This window comes from Ipomoea nil, unplaced genomic scaffold (assembly GCF_001879475.1).
Source record: "Ipomoea nil cultivar Tokyo-kokei standard unplaced genomic scaffold, Asagao_1.1 scaffold1416, whole genome shotgun sequence".
Lineage (NCBI taxonomy): Eukaryota > Viridiplantae > Streptophyta > Magnoliopsida > Solanales > Convolvulaceae > Ipomoea > Ipomoea nil.
The window spans coordinates 1,807,168-1,832,183 of record NW_017617844.1 but is presented as its reverse complement, the minus strand read 5'-3'; the positions used below and the strand labels follow the sequence as shown (position 1 = coordinate 1,832,183).

Here is a 25,016-nt window from a genome sequence, read left to right as displayed (position 1 = left end):
CTAGGTGGATCACATATGATTGGTTGATGATTTCCATTGGCTTATAGATGAATCAGGGAGAGTTTGGATGTCTATATAAAAAACATTCACAGACTTTTATCAACTTTTTATTTTAAAAAGTCTACAGTAGTCATTGAAATTCTAAATTGAATACATCCTTACAAACTTTCAATAATTTTGATTCTTATCATTTATAATTTTCTTACAAAGCATTTATAATATATCATAAAATTCTTCTTATTATATAGTTCTTCACACATATCAACATTCTCAACATTATTATTTTTATCCATAGTAGGCTGAGACTTATATGCTAATTACTTATTCTTAAAAAAAATGCTAATTACTTATATATATTATTAATAAACATCAACAAAAAAACTATTTCATTAGAAATTCATAACAATATTGAACAATAAAATTTATAATAAAAGAATTGATCAAATAAAATATTTAAAAATATAATTACATGTATAAAATAAAAAAAATAAAAATCTAATATTAATAATATATATAAAAAATTATACTTGATATACTGCTAGGCATCGTGCAAAGAACTATTATTTGAAAATAGAAATTTGAGACTACGAACAACAACAAGGTGATATTGTTTGCAACCCCAAATTATTGTTGCGAATAGTAGTTCGCTATTTGTAGTAACATGTTGTTATATATATATATATATATATATATATATATATATATATATATATATATATATATAATGAAGTAAAAATAATATTATTTCAAATTTTTAGATGAAGATTGTAAAGTTTAGGAAGGAGAGAAAAATTGGTAGAGTTTAGGTATGAGGAAAATATAGGATAATGAAGAAAAAAATAATTTTATTGAATTTAGATAGGTTTATAAAGTTTAAATAGGGAGAAAAAATAGAGTTTAAATAGAGAGAGAAAACATTCGAAGTTGTTAGAAAGAAAATTTTGAAATATTGAGGTTGATGGTTGGATTTCAACTATTTATATTTGACAAGGAAAAGTCTACAAAAGTCTTAAAATAAAAAAGTCTACAAAAATTCATAACGTTTTGAATACCACGTGACTTTTAAAAACTCTTTAAAAGTCTTAATCGAATACCACACAACTTTTAAAGACTTTAAAAATTTTGATTGAATACCGTCTGACTTTTAAACACTATCTAAAAGTTTGAATTGAATACCTCCAAACTTTTAAAGTTCATAAAAGTCTGTAAAACTATATGAACGTCATGATTGAATACACCCCTAAATTTATATATATTTACTGTTTATCGTTTAAGTTTTGTATTGATTTTTTATCCAAATCTAGTGAAATATTAACAAAAGTACCAAATTGTCACTTCGAAAATAACTAAAAAATCAAAGATAAATACAACAATAATTGAGGGATTACATATTTAAATATGTGAGTAGAGTATAACTAACAAATTAAGTATGTCATTTTTCTTACATAAAATGTTGGAAAATTTATAGAGCAACTAATATTCATTATTTATGTTCATGTTATCTAACATTCTTGTGATTATTCGGAGTTGTGGAGTATATAAACAATCACATCTAATGTTAGATGATGGATAAAATTATTAATTATGAGCTAATTATAATTTTATCACAATTATGCTTTCCATAATAATTTGGAATTGTGAAATGCTAAAGTTTATAGCATTTGGTGTATAATATCTAAAAACATTAATGCATTAAGTTCTTCTTTTCAAAATATCTAAAAACATAATAAGTGTAAATGAAGATTATACCCATAATTTATGTTCATTTTTTCATTAAGTACGTATTTTTAGACATTATGCCATAAAAATTATACTATACAATATTTTGGACAAACATACTCCTACCATTATAACTTCCGTTATATTTTTCACTATTGTTACCATGCATATGCATCCACCATATATTTTCTTATATTTTTCAATAATAATAATATATACACATTATATATTGAAATTATATGTTAGTTATTTTCTAAGAAATAAATATCAAATTTATAAAAAATATTTTACATTATTATTATTATTATTATTATTATTATTATTATTATTATTATTATTATTATTATTATTATTATTATTATTATTATTATTATTATTTACAATAATTTAAATATTTTAAATCTAAATAAATATAAAATTTTAATATAAAGTATCAATATTGGGTGCCTATTTTTTTACGCATTGAGCATATATAAAAAAAAAAAAAAAACTAGTATGTGTATACATATATACATAAAAGTGATTAATCTTTGATTAATCAAATATTTAGAGCATCTCCAACCCTCATTACACCAAAATATCAAATTTCTTTCTCACATATCACATCAAAAAGAATATTCTTAGTATATTCTCACACCAAATTTTATTCATCTTCAACTAATTATACTAAAACACCAAATTTCCACACTAAAATAATTTGATTTCTCAATTATTAGTTCAAATTTAGTTAATTTAATATAATTTAGTTCGAACTTAATTAGTTTAATATAAAATATAATTTGTAATGTAAATAAAATATAATATAAAATATAATGAGTTTAATAATTTGATTTCTCAATTATTGTGTTGTATTTTCTAATACCAATATTATGTCATATGTATTTTAATTCAATTGTTATACCTTCATTGTATTTCAAAAATTCTTATCTGTTTATCATGTTGCTTTGGAATATGATTGATAAGAAACTTTTAAGAAAGTGAACATAGATCATACCTTCAAAGTATTAACTATTTTTTATCCTCTTAATCCTCGTTCTTGTCAGAGCAAAATATCCAACATATAACATTATGTGTAGTTTCTCTCTAAATATATAAATAAAATTTTAACAAAACAACAACAATAAAAATAACAACAACAACAACAACAACAACAACAATAATAATAATAATAATAATAATAATAATAAAGAAGACAATATCAGTGAGCCTATTATAATCATGTAACTTTTAGCAAAAACAAAAAAGATAAATTTTACTGACGCGTCAATATTGTATTAAAAATATTTAATTTATTTTAATATGTAAAAAATTGTTAGGACATCATTTTATTATCAATAAATTATAACTATCTATAGGGATGAGATCGGGTGTGAAGGAGCTCCTAGGTGAAACACGAGGAGAGATCATAATCGTTGTTCTGTGTGGGTTCAAAAAAAAAAAAAAAATCGCGCTTGAAGAACAGATTAAAATTGTGCACCTAAAGAACTAAAATTGTGCACTTAAAGAAAAACATGTCCTTCCAAATGTGGAATGCTAATTTAGGAAGGAGATGATTAACCTCTCCTTTCGAAGGCACAACAATATGCACACGAAATGTGCACCCTAATGAACAACAATGTGCACTCGAAGATTCAAAGTGATGCATATCAAAGGTTAATGTTATGCACCTCAAGTTTCAAGGTTTTACACTGGATCAGAAGGAGTGGAATTCTAATTTTAGAAGGAGATCATTAACTAACCTCTCCTTTCAAATGTAGAATTTTGAGTGCATTCGAAGACATAACAATGTGCGCACAAAGGCACAACAATGAGCACCCAAAGAAGGAAATAATGCACCAATGTGCACTCGTAGACACAACAATGTGCACCCAAAGGCTCAACAATATACACCCGAAGAGACAAAAATATACACTCGAAGAAAAGAAATTAATATATGCACCCAAAGACCCAAAAAAAATGCACTTACAACAAATTACCAAAATGTCACCGTATTTCTTTTTTAAAAAAAAAATCCTTTATTTTGTGCAGTTGATTAGGACTAAATCCATGGCTGAGATTTGTGCATATTATTCACCTGGGAGCTCCTTTAGTAGGCAATATTTGAGACAAGAGACCAAGATTCAAAAATCGGCAGCAGTGTGGGGATATGCTCAAAGTGGGCAAATCCTTTATACACACTGGCATGTTAGCTCTATCTGTTGAGCCATTGGGTTACCGTAATTTACATCCTCTCAAATGCTCTATCGGGCCGGAGTATGAGGGGTCCTTGGAGTTGAGAATTCAGTCTTTTGGAGCAAGAGAAAGTGTTGACAAAAATCAAATTTATGAACTTCTATGTGTGCATAGTAGTTAAATGTAGAAATTGGGAAGAATACATGGTAATTTAACCTTGGAAGAAATGAAAGTGTGAGCAAAAGACATGGCAGGATAAGAAGTTACAAACTATAACTCAAATTCAATTTTATGAAGTTGACGGGGTGTAGATTGTAGATGTGAGAAAAATAACAAGTCTCTCAGCTGAAATGTTTAAAAATTGATAAATCAATAGACAAAAAAAAAATGTCTTAAAGAAATAATATGGAAGTAGCATCATCATTTACAACTTTATCAGTAATAGCACATGTCATTCTCTTATAAGAGGCTATAATAATAACTGAAATCCAACGTTATGAAGTTGACAGTCGTTATATTATAGACCGCGGTGCATGTGTACCGCGGTAAAAAACGACACCGTTTCTTTAAGTAAAGAAATGGCCCGCCGTTAGAGTTAACGGAGTCTATTTGTTTAGTGTATTAAACACCAACTGACACTACAGTATATCCAAACCGACACTGCAGTTATATTAAAATGATACTATAGTTATAGTGAAATGAAACTGCAGTGTATATAAACTGAAACTGAATAACATTTCACATATTTGAGTGTATATTGTACAATGAAGCTGTAATTATATCAAAATAATCGTGTAGTTGTGTTTTAATGAAACTATAGTGTATATAAAATAAAATTAAATAACATTTTCACATATTTGAGTCTATAAATATCGAATGAAACTATAGTTATATCGAAATGAAACTGTAGTTGTGTTCAGCTGAAACTGCAGTGTATACAAAATGACACTGAATAACAGAGTTACTTTTTGCAAAAGGGTGCGAAACGACGGAAATAAACACAGTTAATTTTCATTTTAAAAAAAAAGACGTGCGGTGCATAATATAATTTGCCCAAGTTGATGGGGTGTAGATGGTAGATTTGGGAAAAATAATTGAATCTCTCAGTTTAAAGGCATGTATGAAACGTGACATCATAATGTTTTTAAAATAAAGAAGTCGAATAGGTAAACCAACAGGTCGTTGTAGTATAGTGGTGAGTATTCTCGCCTGTCACGCGGGTGACCCGGGTTCGATCCCCGGCAACGGCGAGATTGAGTTTTTGAATTGCCTTGTTCAGGATTTCTCTGTAAAGGGTTATGTAACACAAAAGTGGAACACAGAATAAACTTGCCCTATGTAACTCTGGTGAGGTTATATCGTATTCATTATTCTCTGATCTGAATACAATATAAGCCAACGTCTCATGGACAAATAAATGAATAGCTAGTAATGGAACCCGATGTGGCTATTTTTATGCGGTTACGAAGTAATTTTTGTAGAGGCAATTAGGATTGTCATTCAATAATAGTAATAATATAATAATAACAAGGAACAATATGTCCGGGGCAACTAGGATTGTTGTTCATTAACTAAGCCAAAACTTGTCCTCTTCCACACATCAAATTTATCATGTTGCTTTGGTAAAGGATTGATAAGAAACTTTTAGGAAAGTAAACCTAGTTCATGCCTTGAAGGTGTTATCCAATTTTTATCATCTTAATCACTCTTCTTGCCATAGCAAAATATCCAACATATAACATTATGTGTAGTTTTTCTCCAAATATATAAATAAAATTTTAGCAAAAAAAAACAAAAAACAAAAAACAAAAAAAACAAAATAAAAAAAATAAATACAATATTAGTGAACATATTATAAACATGTCACTTTTAACAAAAAATAAATTAAGTTGTACTGACGCATCAATATTGCATTAAGAAGACTTAATTTCTTTTAATATGTAAAAAATTGTTAGGACATCATTTTTATTATCAATTATCAATTATAACTATTTATAGCAACATTTATCTTTATTACTGCTTTTATTACAAGTTGAAAATACTCATTTTGATTATATTGAAAACAATCATTTTTATTTTATACTAGTATTTGCGCCCGTGCGATGCACGGAATGAATTTGTTGTAATATATTAAGAATATATGAATCGATATATAATTATTTAAATTAGAACATCAAATATTATATAATGTAATTAAAGATATGATTTGAATTGTTTATATATTTTGATGTTATCATTGCTTGAATTTGTGCAAATAATTGCTCAAAGTAATAACTAATGTCTAGATGTACGCATGCGGTCCTATAATTTTAAATATTTTATTTATCATTGTTTAGTATTTTCATAAATTAGGCAAATGTACTCATTCTCTAACAATTCAGTTATAGAAATGAATTGCTATCCTTATTCATTCGTATGGAAGTAAGATATATTTTTTTGTTTAGATATATATCAATATTTTCATTTTAAAAAAAAATTAATATCACCGATTATATTTACACATTATTGAAACCTCTATGTAGATGACATTGGTAGTGACAACACAATCTTGTTCATCTTCGTCTAGAGCTAACATCTTCTCCATCAAGACTGCTTACTTGGGTGAAAATATATAATGGTAGAATATCACTCAATTAGTTATCCTTTTATATTTTCAATCAATTCGTAATATCATATTCATTTTCAGCCAATTATTCTTTTTTATTTTTAGTCAATTAGTCCATTAGAATATCAAATGCAGTGATATTTTTACCTAACTTTCGTTCTATTTTTAATTGATAATGTAGAATATTATTATTAGAATATTTTCCTCCAATTTTTATTTTTCATTACATTTTTAATTAAAATGCAATGATCTGACCATTTTTTTTAGTCAATTATAGATGTTTTTTATTTACAGTCAATTATTAATATTCATTTACTTTTATATTTTCAATCAATTAGTAATATTAGATTCATTTTCAGTCAATTATTCTAATCAATTAGTCAATTAGAATATAGATGCAGTGATATTTTTACATAATTTTCGTTCTATTTTAATTTGATGATGTAGAATATTATTAATGAAATATTTTCGTTCCATTTTAAATTTATCTTTACTATTTTTCATGGTTGCAGTAGGCGTTGGGCGCTAGCCGGGCGCCCGGACAGCGCCTAGCGCCTAAGCGGCCTAGTCGGCGCCTAGGCGGAATCTAGGCGGCGCTAGGCGGTCGCGAAAAAAACAGTAGCAGACTTGCAATTTGACAATTTTAATGAGGCTGTTTTCAACATTCAATCAAATAACACATCCAAATAAATGACATAAAGACAATTCATAAGTCATAACATCAAAAGAATATTAAAAAAAAAAAAAAACTCAAATGAAATACCCAAATACTTCAATCATCCAAAGATTGAAAGTATCAAACTAGTCTACGAGTATATATATGTCATATTATATGTATATGTCATATAAATGGACAAAATTAGCAAGGTCGAGTCGGTCGGGTTAACTCGACTAACTCGACAGAAATTGACGAGTTAACTCGGCGTAATCGGACGAGTTAGGCGCTAGGCGGCTGAATTAGGCGCTAGGCGGGCTCCTAGGTGGCCGGTCTCCTAGGCGGGAGCCTAGGGCGGAAATCGCCACGGCCTATGGGCGCCTAGCGCCTAGGCGCCGATTACTCGGTGCCTAGGCGGGATTTTTACAACCCTGCTATTTTTTAAAATATGTCTTTACTATTTGATGATGTAAAATATTAATTTTGAGATATTTCCTTTCCATTTATAATTTTCCTTTACTTCTAACCACACCAAAAAAAAAAAAAAAAAAAAAAAAAAAAGACTTTGGCCTTCTCAATACTTGCCCAGGTAAACCCAGGGTTTCCACCGTCAGACACAGTGACTAATTCCCTCGCTGAATTGTAAGCACCTCTTTTGGGTGGGATAGCTGGCTTAGAGATTTAAGGCTATTCCATTCCCAAATCCAATGATCGAACCCTTGACCTTTGGTTAAGGATGGATAAGTCTCTTACACTCAACCACACCCTCCAAATTGATGGGCAAGCAATTATGTTTGTAAGAGGAGCATTGCTTCTCTTATATAGAGGAGCTCAAGAGCTCCTCTTTCCAAACATTTTCAATGTGAGATCAAAATGATCCCACATCATTTACAAAGGGAGCCCGTGACTCCCTTTTGTCTTTTTTTTTTTTTTTTTTTTTTTTTTTTTTATTTTAATTTTATTATGCATATCGTTTTGTTTTGATTATTATTATTATTATTATTATTATTATTATTATTATTATTATTATTATTATTATTATAATTATTGACAAATTCGTCATTTTAACAATTTATCTTTAATCAAAACACCAAAAATATTATTTAGTAACTAAGTAATTTGCTCCAAACTGCTAAAAACTAAAACAACACATACATTTTGGGTTAATCTTTCCTAACCTCCACTAATAAATAATAAATAATAAATAATAAATAAATAAAACTAAACTAAGAAGACAAAGCTAAGATTTCTTAAATAAGAACCTTTTGACTTCTCAATACTCGCCACATCGATGGGCAAATAATTATGTTTGTACCTCTTATATAGAGGAGCTCAAGAGCTCATCTTTTCAAACATTTTCAATGTAGGGTGAAAATAAACCCACATTATTTACAAAGGGAGCCTGTGGCTCTCCTTTGTCTTTTTTTTTTTTTTTTTGTTAATTTTAATTTTATTATGTATATAGTTTTGTTTGGATTATTATTATTATTATTATTATTATTATTATTATTATTATTATTATTATTATTGTTGTTGTTGTTGTTGTTGTTGTTGTTGTTGTTGTTGTTGATGTAATTTGATTATTTGGAAAATTCACCAAAATTTTAAGAAATTCGTCTGTTTAATATTTTATATTTAATCAAAAAAATAAAAATATTATTTAATAATTTAGTAATTTGTTCCAAACTGCTAAAAATTAAAACAACACATACATTTTGGGTTAATCTTTCTAAACCCCCATTAATAATAAATAAATAAATAAATATAATAATAAATAATAAATAATAAATAATAAATAAATTAATAAAAACTAAAATAAGAAGACAAAGCTAAAACTTCTTAAATAAGAACCTTTTGACTTCTCAATACTTGCCCACATTGATGGGCAAGTAATTATGTTTGTAAGAGCAGTTTTGCTCCTCTTATATAGATGAACTCTCTCTTTTCAAACATTTTCAATGTGTGATCAAAATGATCCCACATTATTTACAAAAGGAGTTGTGACTCCTCTTTGTTTTTTTTAAAAAATTTTATTTTGTATATAGTTTTGTTTCGATTATTATTATTATTATTATTATTATTATTATTATTATTATTATTATTATTATTATTATTATTATTATTATTATTATTATTATTATTATTACTACTACTGTTGTTGTCGTCGTTGTTATTGTAATTTGATTATTTGGAGAATTCTCCAAAATTTTAAAAAAATTCGCATGTTTAACATTTTATATTTAATCAAAACATCAAAAATGTTATTTAATAACTTAGCAATTTTGCTAACTGCTAAAAACTAAAACAACACATATACATTTTGGGCTAATTTTAGCCAAACCCCCTAATAAATTAAAAAAAAAAAAACTAAAATAAGAAACCATTAAAATAAGGTTTCTTTAATAAGAGTTTTTTGAAACGTTGGGCTTCAATAGGTTGAGAAAGTTTATATGAACAGATACCAATAGTTATGCTATGCAACCGAATGTACCATGCGCATGGTGCATACGGTTCAAAACGACGTCGTTTTTATTAAAAACGCGCGTCCCACTTAAAATAAAAAATCAGGTTCGACTCTCAGCAATAGCATTATTGTGGATATATAGTTATGAAATTGTGGATATATAGTTATGAAATTGTGGTTATATAGTTATGAATTTATGGATATTTAGTTCATTCATTGTGGATATTTAGTTCAATCATATATTGTGGATATTTAGTTCATTCATTGTGGATTTTTACTTCATTCATTCATTCATTGTGAATTTTTACTTCATTCATTCACTGTGGATATATAGTTATGAAATTGTGGATATATAGTTATGAAATTGTGGTTATATAGTTATGAATTTATGGATATTTAGTTCATTCATTGTGGATATTTAGTTCAATCATATATTGTGGATATTTAGTTCATTCATTGTGGATTTTTACTTCATTCATTCATTCATTGTGGATTTTTACTTCATTCATTCATGTGGATATATAGTTATGAAATTGTGGATATATAGTTATGAAATTGTGGTTATATAGTTATGAATTTCTGGATATATAAAAATGCTATTGCCGGGAATCGAACCTGATTTCTTCTTTTAAGTGGGACGCGCGTTTTTTTAACCAAAACGGCGCCGTTTTGCAACCGTATGCACCTTGCAAGGTGCATTCGGTTGCACAGCATAATTTGCGAACAGATACTACATGTAACACGGTGAATCGAATAGTTATGATGTGGAACCGTGTCGACTTTGCAAGGTGAACATAGTTCTATGTTCATAATTACTGAACTATATGTTCATCAGAGTAAATTCCATTTTTGGTCCTACTGTTATAGGGGCGTTTCCAATTTTAGTCCACCTTAATTTTTTTTTCCACTTTATAACCACTATTATTGAATGTGTTCCACTTTTAGTCCCACCGTTAGTATTTCCACTTCATATTCATAATTATTGAACTCTATATTCACAACTACAAAACTCTATGTTCATAATTACTGAACTGTATGTTCATAATTATAAAGGTGTATATTCATAATTTTTAAACTTCATATTCACAATTACTGAATCTCTATATTCATAATTACATAACTATTATTATTATTATTATTATTATTATTATTATTATTATTATTATTATTATTATTATTATTAATTTCGATTTGAGATTTACTTACCAAATAAGCTTTATTACAAAAGTTTGGACGGAAAAATAAAATAGGATGATTTTTATATAATAATAATAATAATAATAATAATAATAATAATAATAATAATAATATAATATATATATATAGATTAATTATTACCTTAATATCTAATTTATAATTCTGAATTTAAAATTATTATTATTATTATTAACATTAACATTTGATTAGTTTTATAAATTACGTGTAATTTATATATGCACTATGCATAAATTTCAAATTTTCTAGGATAGGAAAATATATGTATTTTAATATTAATTTAAATTATTAATAATTAATTTTATTTTATTTTTTAACAAAATCTTCCTTAAAGATTAATATTAAAATAAAGCTAAATTATTAATAACCAATTCTAATACAATTTTTTACGCAGAACTTTTCTTAAAGATTAATATAGTTAAAATAAAGTTAAATTATTAATAACCGATACTATTACATTTTTTACGCAGATTTTTTCTTAAAGATTAATAGTAAAATAAGGCTAAATTATTAATAACCAATTATATTCTATTTTTTTATGCAAAATCTTCCGTAAAAGATTAATATTAAAATATCTTAATGATTCTTTTCCTTATACTGCTTATTGATTCTTTTCCATTTTTCAGAGTGTAGAAAACATTCAGATGACTAATATTCCTTCCATTATTTTCCATATTTCCATATTATTATTAATTTTTTTCTAATATTATTATTAATTGTTTGGGCATACCGCTTCCTTCCATTCTTTTTATTATTATTAATTGTTTAGGAAGGAACTTGTAAAGGAAGATTTGTTTTTATTAATTAATATAGAATATAAATATAGATTAATATAGAATATAGATTATCAATTAAAATTAGATTTTTTAATATTATATTTGAACAATAATATTACCACTTATTATTATTATTATTATTATTATTATTATTATTATTATTATTATTATTATTATTATTATTATTATTATTATTATTATTACTACTACTACTACTACTACAGAGTAATTATGGTGATCCCATAATTACGCCAAAGAAGAAATACACTTTTGACCTATACAATGAGGAATTGAGCATGGACTTCATAACTGTCAAAACCGGCACCATGAGAATAAAACAACTTAACAAATCAGAACTTCAGAAGTCTGATTATTTGAATAATCAACGCAAAGAACTAAGAAGAATATAATAATAGTGAATTGGTGTATTGACTATTATCAGCACTCAGCATCCCTTTAAATTAAACGGGCAAGAGTAGGCACCACTCAAAGCGAGATTCACATGAGGCTGCCTTTCATCAATGATAATGAAACTTCAATAGAAGCAAAAATCAATATCTGAAATGGACTTGGAGTAACCGTAGAAATATTCAAAATAAATCATAATCTAGGCATATGATATGAATAGCTTTTCGCTGAAAAAAGTATTAAATTTAGACAATACAACCATGAAAAACGTATTGTATCCAATCCAATCAAACTACTTGGATGCTAAACCTACCGTTAATTTCGAAACGCAGCTAAATTGGATGATCAAAGTTGAAGACCTAGTGGGAAAAAAGGGATGCAATATAAAATGAAGACTTATAATTTTTGTAGTCATCAACTCATTGTATTTATAGGTGAAAAATATGAGAATTATAAATTTGTAAAATTTTTCAAAAAGAAAGTGTATTTATTTATTTAAGGTATTGCCCTAATCAATTCATTATATTGATATTCCTAATCAATTCATTATATTAATATCCCTAATTAATCTTATTCCTAATTAATTCATAATATTGATATTACTAAATTTTCATTTTTCATTTGCTTACCAAATACGCTTTATTAAGTATTTGACCAATAAAATATAAAATATATTTAATTAATTTGACTACAAAGTTTGGGCGGGAAAATGAAAAAGGAGGATTTTACTTTTATATATATATAGATATAGATATAGATTAATTATGTAACATCAAAATTTGTACTAAATATTTACTTTTTAAATTTTCATGTTGGGCTTTAATTTAATGTGCGCATTATAACTACTAGTATATATCTACTATATATATCTAAAAACATAATAAATGTGAATGAAAGTTATACCCCTGATTTATGTCCGATTTTTTTGTTAAGTTTTTTTGTACATTATGCTATAAAGGTTGTACATTAAAATATTTTGGACAAACATACCCCTACCGTTATAACTTCCGTTATCTTTTCTACTATTGTTACCATGCACATGCATCCACCATATATTTTATTATCTTCTTCATTAATAATAATATATACACATTAAATATTTGAGTTATATGTTAATTATTACATAAATATAAATATCAAATTTATAAAAATGATTTACATTATTATTATTATTATTATTATTATTATTATTATTATTATTATTATTATTATTATTTAGAATAATTTAAATATCTAAAATTTAAATAAATTTAAAATTTTTATATAATGTATTAATATTGGGCACCTATTTTTTGCGCATCGCGCATAAAAAATACTATATATCTACTATCTACTATACTAATAAGAGCTCAAGAGAGTTAGGCCTATAATGGGTAGAAAAAATGGCGGTCACAAATTTTAATCAAATGAATGGCTCAGATTGATTAAAAGACTGATAAGATTTAAATTTTACACTAAAATTTTCTAAAATACCCACACACCGTTACCAATTCCGTTAAAATTTTAAGAATTGCCGTTAGTTCACCGTTAACTTACTCATTGATTTCAATAAAAAAAAAAGTCTTAGGTTCGAACCTCATCCCAATCAAAGTTGGCATAATTAGTACTCTATTTTACTCTTATTAAATTATATAAATAATAATTTAGTAGCTACAACAAAAAATTATAGATATGCATTTATTTAATTTAGAATTATGTGTCCACAATGCCTTTATTCAAAAAAAAAGTTATTCATTATCAATAAATTAAATAAGAGAAATAATTGTATTAGTTATATTGTCTTTATTTTTCTACAATATAAAAATTCTTTATATTCAAATTTATTAATTGATTATATTCGCTACATTGTCCTTACAATGTCTTAATTCAGTGAAAAAAAATTATTCATTATCAATAAATTAATTAAGAGAAATATTTTCATTAGTTATATTGTCTTTATTTTTCTCAAATGTAAAAATTTTTACATTCAAATTCATCAATTGATTATATTCACTATATTGTCTATTATTTTTTTTTTGTGCACTATTTTTCTAATTAAATATCAAATTTATAATACAAAATAATGCTATATATTTATTTACCAAGTATTTTATTAATACCATGAAAAAATTAAAAAAAATATAATTAATAAAGCCAACCATATTAACTACTTGAGAGATTTTGTGACAAAGAGAGTATTCAAATCACACAACAAATTGAAGTGAGAACTACCTTGCAATGTCCTTGTTTGACAATCCGCAGTTAGCGAATTATATTAGCGAATTTGACCAACGAATTTATTTAATTATTAACATTGGGTAGAAAAAATGACGGCCAAATTATTAAATCAAATGAATGGTTCAAATTGTTCAGTTTTAATTTTTTTTAAAGTTTTTCTAATATATCCTTAATTATATGATTATCCATTTAACTTTTCCGTTAAATACCGTTAATTCACCATTAGTCTAATTCTAATATTAACGTCTAATATAGAATTATAATTACACCACTAATCTAATTCTAATATTAAAGTCTTAATAGAACTTAACCACAAATCCTAATATCGAAATCTCCTCAAACAATATTAGTATATATTTAATATTTTATGCCCTAATTTTTATTTGTTCTCCCTTATGTCCCGTATTTGGTTTCAACCATACCTATACAATTATTTTATTGACAATTATAATCAATCTTGACTATATTATCTTGCATTTGTAAACTTAGAATTACCTATTTAACCCGTACGGGCTTAGCTCAATGGTTTAGTGGGCAGTATTTGGGAGAAGAGACCAAGGTTTGAACCTCGGCGGTGGCAGTGCGGGAATTATGTCCAAAGTGGGCAGATTCCTTGTTCGCACCGGCATTTGGTCCTGTCTGCTGAACCATTGAGTCACCGTGACTTACAGCTTCCCACAATGCTCTGTCGGGTCAGAGTGTGGGGGGCCCTTGGGGTTGGGGACTCAAACTTTGGGAGAAGAATTACCTATTTAAATACGCAAATTCTTAATATACTTTAAAGTACTTATTTAAAAAAAAAAACATTGGGCATTATCCCAATCGTGCAATGCGCGTAAAAAACTAGTATACTAATAAGAGCCAAAAGAAGTTAGACCTATAATGGGTAGAAACAATGACCGTCAAATTATTAAATCAAATGAATTGTTCAGATTTTAATTTTTCGTTGAGATTTCCAAATTTATCCTTAATTATATTATTTCAATAAGAAAGGTCTTAGGTTCGAACCCCATCACAATCAAAATTCTCTTAAAAATTATATTCTCGGTTAACTTACTCATTGATTTCAATAAGAACAATCTTAGGTTCGAATCCCATCCCATTCAAAGTTGGCATAATTAGTACTCTATTTTATTCTTATTAAATTAAAAATAATTTGGAATAAGGGTCAAATAGGCCATCGAACTGTACACAATAATGCAATTAGGTCACTGAACCTAAAAAAATAACAGTTAGGCCACTAAACTAACCAAATTCTTTCAATTAGTCTAATTTACAGGTTTTGCAGGTTAGTAACAGGTCACCCAAAAAATTTAAAATAATTTTTAAAAAAAAATTATTATTTAAAAATAATAAATTTAAATATATTTTTTTTTAAAAAATGTTTCTTCGTCTCTGGCAGAGACGAAGAAACATTTTTTAAATATATTTTAATTTATTATTATTAAAAAATATTTTAAATTTTTTGGGTGACCTGTTACTAACCTGCAAAACCTGTAAATTAGACTAATTGAAAGAAATTGGTTAGTTTAATGGTCTAATTGTTATTTTTTTAGGTTCAGTGGCCTAATTGTATTATTGTGTGCAGTTCGATGGCCTATTTGATCCTTATTCCAAAATAATTTAGTAGCAACAAAAAAAAAATTAATACATATACATTTCTTTAATTTAGAATTATGTTTCTACAAATCTACAATACCTTTATTCAAAACAAACTATTCATTATCAATAAATTAAATAAGAGAAATAATTTCATTAGTTATATTGTCTTTATTTTTCTCCAATGTAAAAATTCTTTACATTCAAACTCATCAATTGATTATATTGGCTACATTGTCCCTACAATGCCTTTATTCAAAAAATAAAAAAATAAAAATGATTCATTATCAATAATTCATTAGTTATATTGTCTTTATTTTTCTCCAATGTAAAAATTATTTACATTCAAATTCATCAATTGATTATATTCAAAACATTGTCCATTATTTTTCTTTTTTGCACACTAAGTATTAATTAAATATCAAAGTTATAATACAAAATAATGCTATATATTTATTTACAAAGTATTTTATTTATACCATGAAAAAAAATAAAATAATTAAGCCAATCATATTAACTACTTGGAGGATTTGTTAACAAAGAGTATTCAAATCACACAACAAATTGAATTGGGAAACTACCTCGCAATGTCCTTATTTGGCAATCAGCGGTTAGAGGTTAGCGTTAGCGAATTGTGTTAGCAGTTAGCAAATAGCGAATTATATTAGCGTGTTTGAGCAGCGAATTATATCAGCGGCGGGTAAAACGATATTTGAAAAGATACTATTTAGATTAACATGTGAAACGGCCTAAAGGTATACATAATAATAATAATAATAATAATAATAATAATAATAATAATAATAACAATAACAATAACAATAACAATAACAATAACAATAACAATAACAATAACAATAACAATAACAATAACAATAACAATAACAATAACAATAACAATAACAATAACAATAACAATAACAATAACAATAACAATAATAATAATAATAATAATAATAATAATAATAATAATAATAATAATAATAATAATAGAGACAATATCAGTGAGGCACCTAGCCAGATTGAAGCACGACCCAATACTTAGCAGATGGGCAACACCTATGATCTCAGTTCGTCATACAAAGTACCTGGAGACCCCAGTCGACCATCCTTAAGCGACCGGCCATCCAAGAGGACAGGTGCCTACTCAGGCGGAGATCTGACAAGAGCGACCAGGCCCGGTAGTCGGTGTGTCCCTGACTAAGATCTTATAGAAGACACGGATGAGCGACCAGCTTCGGTAGTTGGCGTGTCCCCGACTGAATACCCTACGGGATTCAGATGGGCGACCAGGCTTTAAGGGCGGTGTGTCCCCGGCTGGGTACCACTCAGAAACTCAATCAGGCAACCAAACTTCGCGGTGGCGGTGTCTTCGCCCGAGTATTGTGGCCCCTCAAGATGCCTCCTTGGCAGCCAGGGCGTCCCCGACTGGGTAAGCATCCATAGGCAGTTACAGGAAGATTTTGCGGAGGGTTCCTTATTTATTTTAAGTAGCTTCCTTTGTTAGCTTAGACAGTTATGGTATGGGGTAGGCCGGATTCCATATCCGAATTGGCTCTACGTCAGCCCTACTTCCCATGTAGAATTAGCTTTACGTCAGCAGAATTGGCTCTAGGTCAGCCCTACTTTCCTTGTAGGAATCTTGTACTCTATTATAAATATCCCCACGGGATTACCGTGTAAAAGGACGACAATTCGGGCACTCTAGCGACCAAAACTCTTAAAAAAATGAAATTACATTATTCTCTTGACTCCAATCTTTGATTGATCAAAACCCTTATTTAAGTATTTTACGGTAGTGTTGGCCAGCAGAGCGACATCCAAAAGCCGTAAAACCAACATCGACGTCGTCTGTGGGGAATCAATACAAGAGGTCTTCTCTCTAAGCTTTGCTAATGGTCCGTACGCGACGCAGCAACCGGAACAACGGACAGAACGCCGTGGCCCCTTCGGCTAACAACCACGTCGTTGTTATCGCTAATGCGGGAGAACCGCCAGCTGGCAGCCGTGCTTCCGTGGGTGATTTAAGAGAACACCTAAATCGCCGCACTCCAGGCAAATAGTCGGTTGCACGTACCGAGTGTACTGTCATGCCGACTCACGAGTTACCAAGAATCGACCAACCAGCACCTGTCGCTCATGCCCAAGCAAACTTCGTGGAGTTGTTGGTGCAAGTCTTTGATGCATATGTGCATGGAAGGGAACAGGCTCCGCCCGCCCGTGAACCCGCAACCCACGCGGTCGGTTCCCGTAGAGAACCCTAATGATGTTTTTGAGCATTCGAGGCCCACCGAGGGTTACTAGCTCCGGAATCTGCGTGCCACCTGCTCGGTGCACTCACGGCTGCGCCCCGCAGCTCTCGTCCAGTCGGTGTTGGATCAATTGGGCGGTCGAGCCAGGCAACGCTCCCCTGCCTATTCAGCTAGAGGAGGGAGAGAGAGGCCTAAGGGATAGCCGCTCTGAACCGTCATTCAGAGGAGGATAACTGCTCGGCACATGCAAGAAGTGCCTGAAGGCATAGGGGAATCGTCTATGATCCCGGAATAGCCCAACGCGGAGATGGTCGACTTGGCCGCCGCGGTCCGAGAGCTTCAGCAAAAGATTGAGGAAAAAGATAAACTGCTGACTGACAGTCTACTGACTGCCTCCCCCTTCTCGGCAGAGGTGCAGGCTTACAGGGCACCAGCGGGTTTCAAGCTGCCCGACCATCCCGCCTATGATGGGACTGGGGACCCGCGTGACCACGTCATCAGCTTCCAGGCTAAAATGCAAGTGATCGGGGCAGATGCCCTGATGATCTGCCAGGCATTCTTCCCTATGTTAGTCAGCCCCGCTCAGTGTTGGTTCCTCAGGCTACTTGCGAGATTGATCAATAGCTTCGAGGACGTGCCCCGTCAGTTCTTAACGCACTTTGCTAGGAGAATGAAGCCTAATAAGTCCGTGTTAGACCTATCCCATGCGCACCAAGACGAGGGTGGTCAATGGTCTGGATAACCAGACATCCCTGACATTCTTCGTCGAGTCCTTGAGGGCCGACGGGTATTATAGCAAGCTACGGGATGAGAATCCTAAGACGTATGCTAAGGCGATCCGGAGAGCTAACCAATTGGTTAACACGGAGGAATGGTTACGCAGAAATGCAAACAGGAGGTGTGCTCCTACAAGCGCCTTCAGGTGAATAATCCCAGCGATGGTCGAACAGAGGACGCGTGGAACGTTCGTGTGAGAGCTCGCCGGGTTCAAGACTGGCTGGGAGCTCCCGCCTTTCGGTTGACGACGCAGCCCGTCCATGAAGTTCACACTCAGTTACCTCCACCTCCACCCATCCGAATGGGTGATAAACCACAGGTGATCAGCATGAAGTTGCCCCTCATTGCAGATATCACCGCACAAACACTCACACCACGGAAGAGTGCGAGGGCCTGAAGGAAGAAATCGAGGCCACTATTGAAAGTCAGAAAGCATAAAAAGCACATCTTTTCGACTCCTGATGTTGGATTGAGCCCGTAGGACCCAATTGCGGACATAATCTCCACGCAATGAGTGGCGACGGCCTAGCCTGCCTTGGCAAAAAGAAGCGCCTGCCCGAGCTACCTCAAAGGTCGGGGACATGGACAAACAGCCCATGCAAGAGGATGACGCCAACAAGAATTGAAAGCATAAGCCGATGATCAATATGATAGTAGGCGGTCATGAATGTGGTGACTTGGCGAGAGATTGAAAGGCTCGAGCGAGACAATTATACGTGGGAGCGATAGCCTTCCAGGAGCCAGACCGAAAGAAAGCATGTAGAGAGCCGATCATCTTTACAGATGATGACTTATTGAGGGGTCCCACTCCCCACCGGGACGCCTTGGTAATCCTATGATATCCAGGGGCCCGTCATTCGCCAAGTATTGGTTGACACGGGCAGTAGTGTCAACGTGTTGTACTTGGAGGCTTTTCAGAAATTGAGACTGCTCAAGGAGCAGCTTCGGCCGGTCAAAACCCTCTTGGCAGGCTTCACAAGCGATGCCATCGAGGCCGAAGGGTGCACCTCATTAATGGTAAAAGTGGAGACCTGGCTCCATGTCCAGAAATTGGAAATAGAATTCGTGGTGGTCGCTCTAGAGTGTGCGCACAATGCTATACTCGGCCGACCAGGCCTAGAAGATTTTGGCGCCCTGATCTCCATTGAGCACCTATGCATGAAGTTTCGCACACTGATCGGCGTCGGGGTGGTGCGGTGTGATCAGAAGATGGCCCGTAGTTGTTATTTGCAAGCTTGTCGGAAGATGGGCCAGGGGTTTGACTGGGTAAACACCATCGCTCATCAAGTAGCTGGACGGGAAATTGAGTGCCCGGCCCCGGCGGTCGAGTTGGAGGAAGTTATTTTAAAACCTGATCAACCAGAAAAGACAGTCCGGATGGGGGTAGGCTTGCCCGTATCAGTGAAGAAGGCAGTCGTTGAGGTGTTAAGAGGCTACAAGGAGATATTTGCCTGGGGACCCGAGGACATGTCGAGTGTCGACCGGTCCATTATAACGCATCGGAGCAGTCGACCCCAGTCTTAAGCCCGTAGCTCAGAAGAGGAGGTACCTGTCAAATGATCACAAAGATTTCGTAAAGAATAAAGTAGATACCTTACTGGCCGCAAGGCATGTCTGAGAAGTTAAGTATCCCTGTAGGCTGGCCAACGTGGTGTTGGTGCCCAAGCTGACAGCGTGGAGGATGTGTGTGGATTACACAGATCTCAACAAAGCATGCCCAAAGGATCATTTTCCCTTGCCGCCAATCAACCAGTTAGTTGATGACACGGCTGGGTGCGCTCTGCTCAGCTCTATGGAGGCCTTTCGGGGATACCATCAGATATTCATGCACAAGTCGAATGAGGAAAAAGCTGTCTTCTTAACCCCGGATGGAGTCTATTCCTATAAAGTCATGCCATTTGGCCTCAAGAATGCGGGAGCCACCTACACCAAGATGGTTGCCTGGCTATTCAAGGATCTAATCGGCAAATCCAAGGCTGCTTATGTGGACGACATGCTAGTCAAGAGCAAAGGGGAGGGTGACCATGCAAAGGATCTGCTGGATTGCTTCAACTTCGCAAGGAAATACCACATGTGGTTAAACCCTAAAAAGTGTGCGTTCGCAGTTAGAGGGGGAAAGTTTTTAGGTTACACGCTCACTCGGCAAAGAATCGAATGAAACCCAGAGAAGGTGCAAGCTATCTTGGACATACAGCTTCCCAGCAACCTCAAGGAGATGTAACGCCTAACCGGCCGGATGGCCGCACTCAGTCGATTCCTGTATAAGTCCGCTGATGGGGCCTCCCCTTCTTCGATGCCATGAAGAAGTAGGAAGGTTTCCGATGGACTGGGGAATGTTAGACCGCCTTCGAAGACCTCAAGAGGTATCTTTTATCACCACTCTCTTATCTAAGCCCAAGGAGAGTGAGATGCTGTTGTTATATCTGGCTGCCTCTCAGAAGGCGGTCGGGTCGGTTCTTGTGCGAGAAGAATATAAGGTCCAGCTACCCATGTACTACGTTGGGCAGGCGCTAAAAGGAGCGGAGATCAATTACTCTCCCTGGAGAAAGTCATCTTTGCCCTGGTGACCATGTTTAGGTAGTTAGTTCTTTACTTTCAGGCCCACCAGGTTCGGGTACTAACTGACTTGCCCTTGTCTGGTGTGTTGCGCAGTCCGTCTTCATATGGTCGACTATGGCTATAGAGCTTACCCAATATGGCATCGAATACGCTCCTCGGCCATCCATCAAGGCTCAGGCCTTGGCTGATTTCGTAGTAGAGTGCATCGCACACCCAGACGAGAGCCTGTCGGCCGAGAGGCTGGAAGGAGTCGATTGGTGGGAAATACATACTGACGGTGCGGCCAACGCCTGACATTACGGCGGCGGCGTGATGATCACCACACCTGAGGGTTTTCACTTATAGTATGCGTTGCGGTATCAGTTCAGGGATTCCAACAATATGGCAGAATACGAGGCGGTCATCGGGGGTTTGCGTTTTGCCATCGCGCTCAAAGCTGATCGGGTGCGCGTAAAGACCGACTCCTGCATTTTAGTCAATCTGTTGGAGGCCGAATGCGAGGCTAAGGAGGAATGGCTAAAGCTATACAAAGACGTGACTGAGGGGTTATTGGGGAGACTGGGCACCTATAAAATCATCCACGTCCCCCGAGCAGAGAATGTGGAGGCCAACATCCTGTTGAAACTGGCCTTAGGAGGCATGCCCCCGTATCTGTCGATGGCTTGTCGCACCGAGAATATGGAACGTCCAAGCACTAAAATGCTCTCGATTTGCACAGTCACCCTGATTCCTGCCCCGCTAGGATCTCAGGAGTCAGTCCTAATGGCCTTGAATTGCGGACATAATTAGATACAAACAGAAAGCAGAATTGCCTGACAGCAAGGAGGATGCTGACCGCGTTAGAAAAATAGCCCCGTCCTTTGAATTGGTAGATGGGCAGCTATGGTAGCCCGCTGTTGCGTTGTCTACTCCCCAAGGAGGCCAAGCTTGTAACGGTGGCGACACATTGAGGGATTTGCGCGGCCCACCAAAGGGCCAAAACCTTTGCCCGAAAGATCATCATCCAGGGTTATTACTGGCTAGCTATGGTGAAAGACTGTATCGACGAAGTTTTGAAGTGCCCAACTTGCCAGGCGTTCGCCAAAAAAGATACTCGACAGGTCACCTTTTAAACCCCGGTCACCACAGCTATTCCATTTGCAGGCGAGGAGTTTTGGTGGGTGGTCATGCCGCGAAGAGCTTGGAGTTATCACCTTCTCCGCGCGAGGAAGGCTGACTCCGCCTTTCAAGGCGGGCAGTTTTGGTGGGTGGTCATGCCGCGGGAGAGCTTGGAGTTGTTACCTCCTCCATGCGAGGAAGGTTTACTACGCCTTTTCAGGCGCAGAGTTTTGGTGGGTGGTCATGCTGTGAGAGAGCTTACAGTTATCACCTCCTCCGTACGAGGAAGGTTGACTTCGCCTTTTCAGGCAAGGAGTTTTTGTGGGCGGTCATGCCGCGAAGAGTTTGGAGTTGTCAACTCCTCCGCGCGAGGAAGGCTGGCTATGTTTTTTCAAGTAGGGAGTTTTTGTGAGCGGTCATGCCGGGAAGAGCTTGGTGTTGTCACCTCCTCCGTGCGAGGAAGGCTGACTCCTCCTTTTCAGGCAAGGAATTTTGGTGGGCGGTAATACCGCAAAGAGCTTGGATTTGTCACCTCCTTCGCGTGAGGAAGGCTGACTCTGCCTTTTCAGGCGAGGAGTTTTGGTTACCGGTCATGCCGCGAAGAGGTTGGAGTTGTCACCTCCTTCGTGCGAGGAAGGTTGACTCCGCTTTTTCAGGCGAGGAGTTTTGGTGGGTGTTCTTGCCGCAAAGTGCAATGAGTTGTCACCTCCTTCGTGCGAGGAAGGCTGACTCTGCACCTTTTCAAGCGAGGAGTTTCGGTGGGCGGTCATGCCGTGAGAGAGCTCAGAGTTTGTTTGTCTCTCGGGGGCTCGTAGGCAATCAATCTCGCCCATTGAGGGATTTGGCTATTTTGGAGTTCATGTGTCTCTCAGGGGCTCGTAGGCAGTCAGCCTCGTCCATTGAGGGATTTGGATATTTCGGAGTTCGTTTGTCTCTTGAGGGTTCGTAAGCAATCAGCTTTGCACACTAAGGGACTTTGCTATTTCAGAGTTTGTTTGTCTCTCGGGGGCTCATAGTCAGTCAGCCTCGCCCACTGAGGGACTTAGCCGTTTTGAAGTTCGTGTGCCTCTCGGGGGCTCGTTGGCAGTCAGCCTCACCCACTGAGGGACTCGACTATGTTGGAGTTCATTTGTCTCTCGGGGGCTCGTAGGTAGTCAGCCTCGCCCACTAAGGGACTTAGCCATTGGGAAGTTCATGTGTCTCTCGGGGGCTTATACGCAGCCAGCTTCGCCTACTGAGGGACTCGGCATTGTGGAGTACGTTTGTCTCTTAAGGGATCGTAGACGGTTAGCCTCGCCCACTGAGGGACTTGGCCATTCTGGAATACGTTTGCCTCTCGGGTGCTCATAGGCAGTCAGCCTCGCCCACTGAGGGACTTGGCCATTTTGGAGTACGTTTGCCTCTCGGGGGCTCGTTGAGGCGTTCTCGGAAGTAGCAGTAATGTGTATTTGGCGACGTAGCTACAGTTGCCCAACCAGCTCAGCCTCATCCTACACCCCGTCCAGGTCTAGCAACGTCGTTGGGGTCATCGGCTAAACCAGCTTGGCCGCCTACCCCTCCGACCGCCTGATGGGCTGCTCCCTGTTCATGTGCGGGGGGTAGCAGGGTTCACATTATCCTCATACATGGCAGCCGGGAGTCCATACTGATGCGGGCTGAAGTCTTCGTACCTCCCCCCAAGATAAACCTGGCCGGCTACAGAAGCCAACCACTCCATGACTATGCCTTCGGCGTTGGCCCTCGCGTGCTCCGCCATCTCCCTCCGGTACTCGAGAGACTGCATAAAGGCAGTCACAGCAGCCTCCTGGGTATGTTGCAGCTCGGTCGCCAGCTAATCGTTCCTCCTCTACTCGGCCTCCAAAGCGGAGGTAGCTTGGCCAAGCTTCAAGTTCAGGTCGTCCACCTAAGTAGCGTGATTATCCCGAATGGCATGCAGGTCCTTGATCTCGGTCATCATGACCTTCTGGCGGCGGCGGAGAGTGAGTTGGCACATCAGGACCTGTGAACAAAGTCAGGCGTAAAAAAAAAGCTAGGTATGGAAGGAAGGCGATCCGGAAAGTTATCGCCGAGGAGTTTACCTGGTAGCTGCGATGAGCAATCCCGTCCAACAGAAAGTTGGGATCCCCCCTTTGACGAACTCAAGGTCCTTGGGGAAGATCACCTTGTCGAGCCACTCACCGACTGGGTAGCGGCCCTTGTGAATGCCCTCCGTCTCGTTAGCCTCCGGGCCGACCAATATTCTCTTTGTAGGCGGGGCCTCCACATGTTTCTCACCGGGCCGTTTGACGCCAGCCCGGCGAGGAAAAGATGTCGCACTGGGAACCTTGGGGGTGACAAACCTCCTCCGCTAAATATCTGCCATGGACCAGGCAGCAGCGGTTGGGGGTACTGTAACATCCCGTGTTACGCTCTTCAAACTCGGATTGATTATTTAATTAATTCCGTTAAAGAATGAGTAAAAAGGAATTTAAGTAAACAGTGCCCCTCAAATTAATTAATG

General features: G+C 34.8%; 1 non-coding gene across 1 annotated transcript; it reads left to right on the top strand.

Annotated features, from left to right (window-relative positions):
* The first annotated feature begins 5,069 nt into the window (after positions 1 to 5,069).
* On the top strand, positions 5,070 to 5,141 carry TRNAD-GUC. The gene has a single exon. It is a non-coding gene; the product is annotated as a tRNA-Asp (tRNA).
* The last annotated feature ends 19,875 nt before the right edge of the window (positions 5,142 to 25,016 follow it).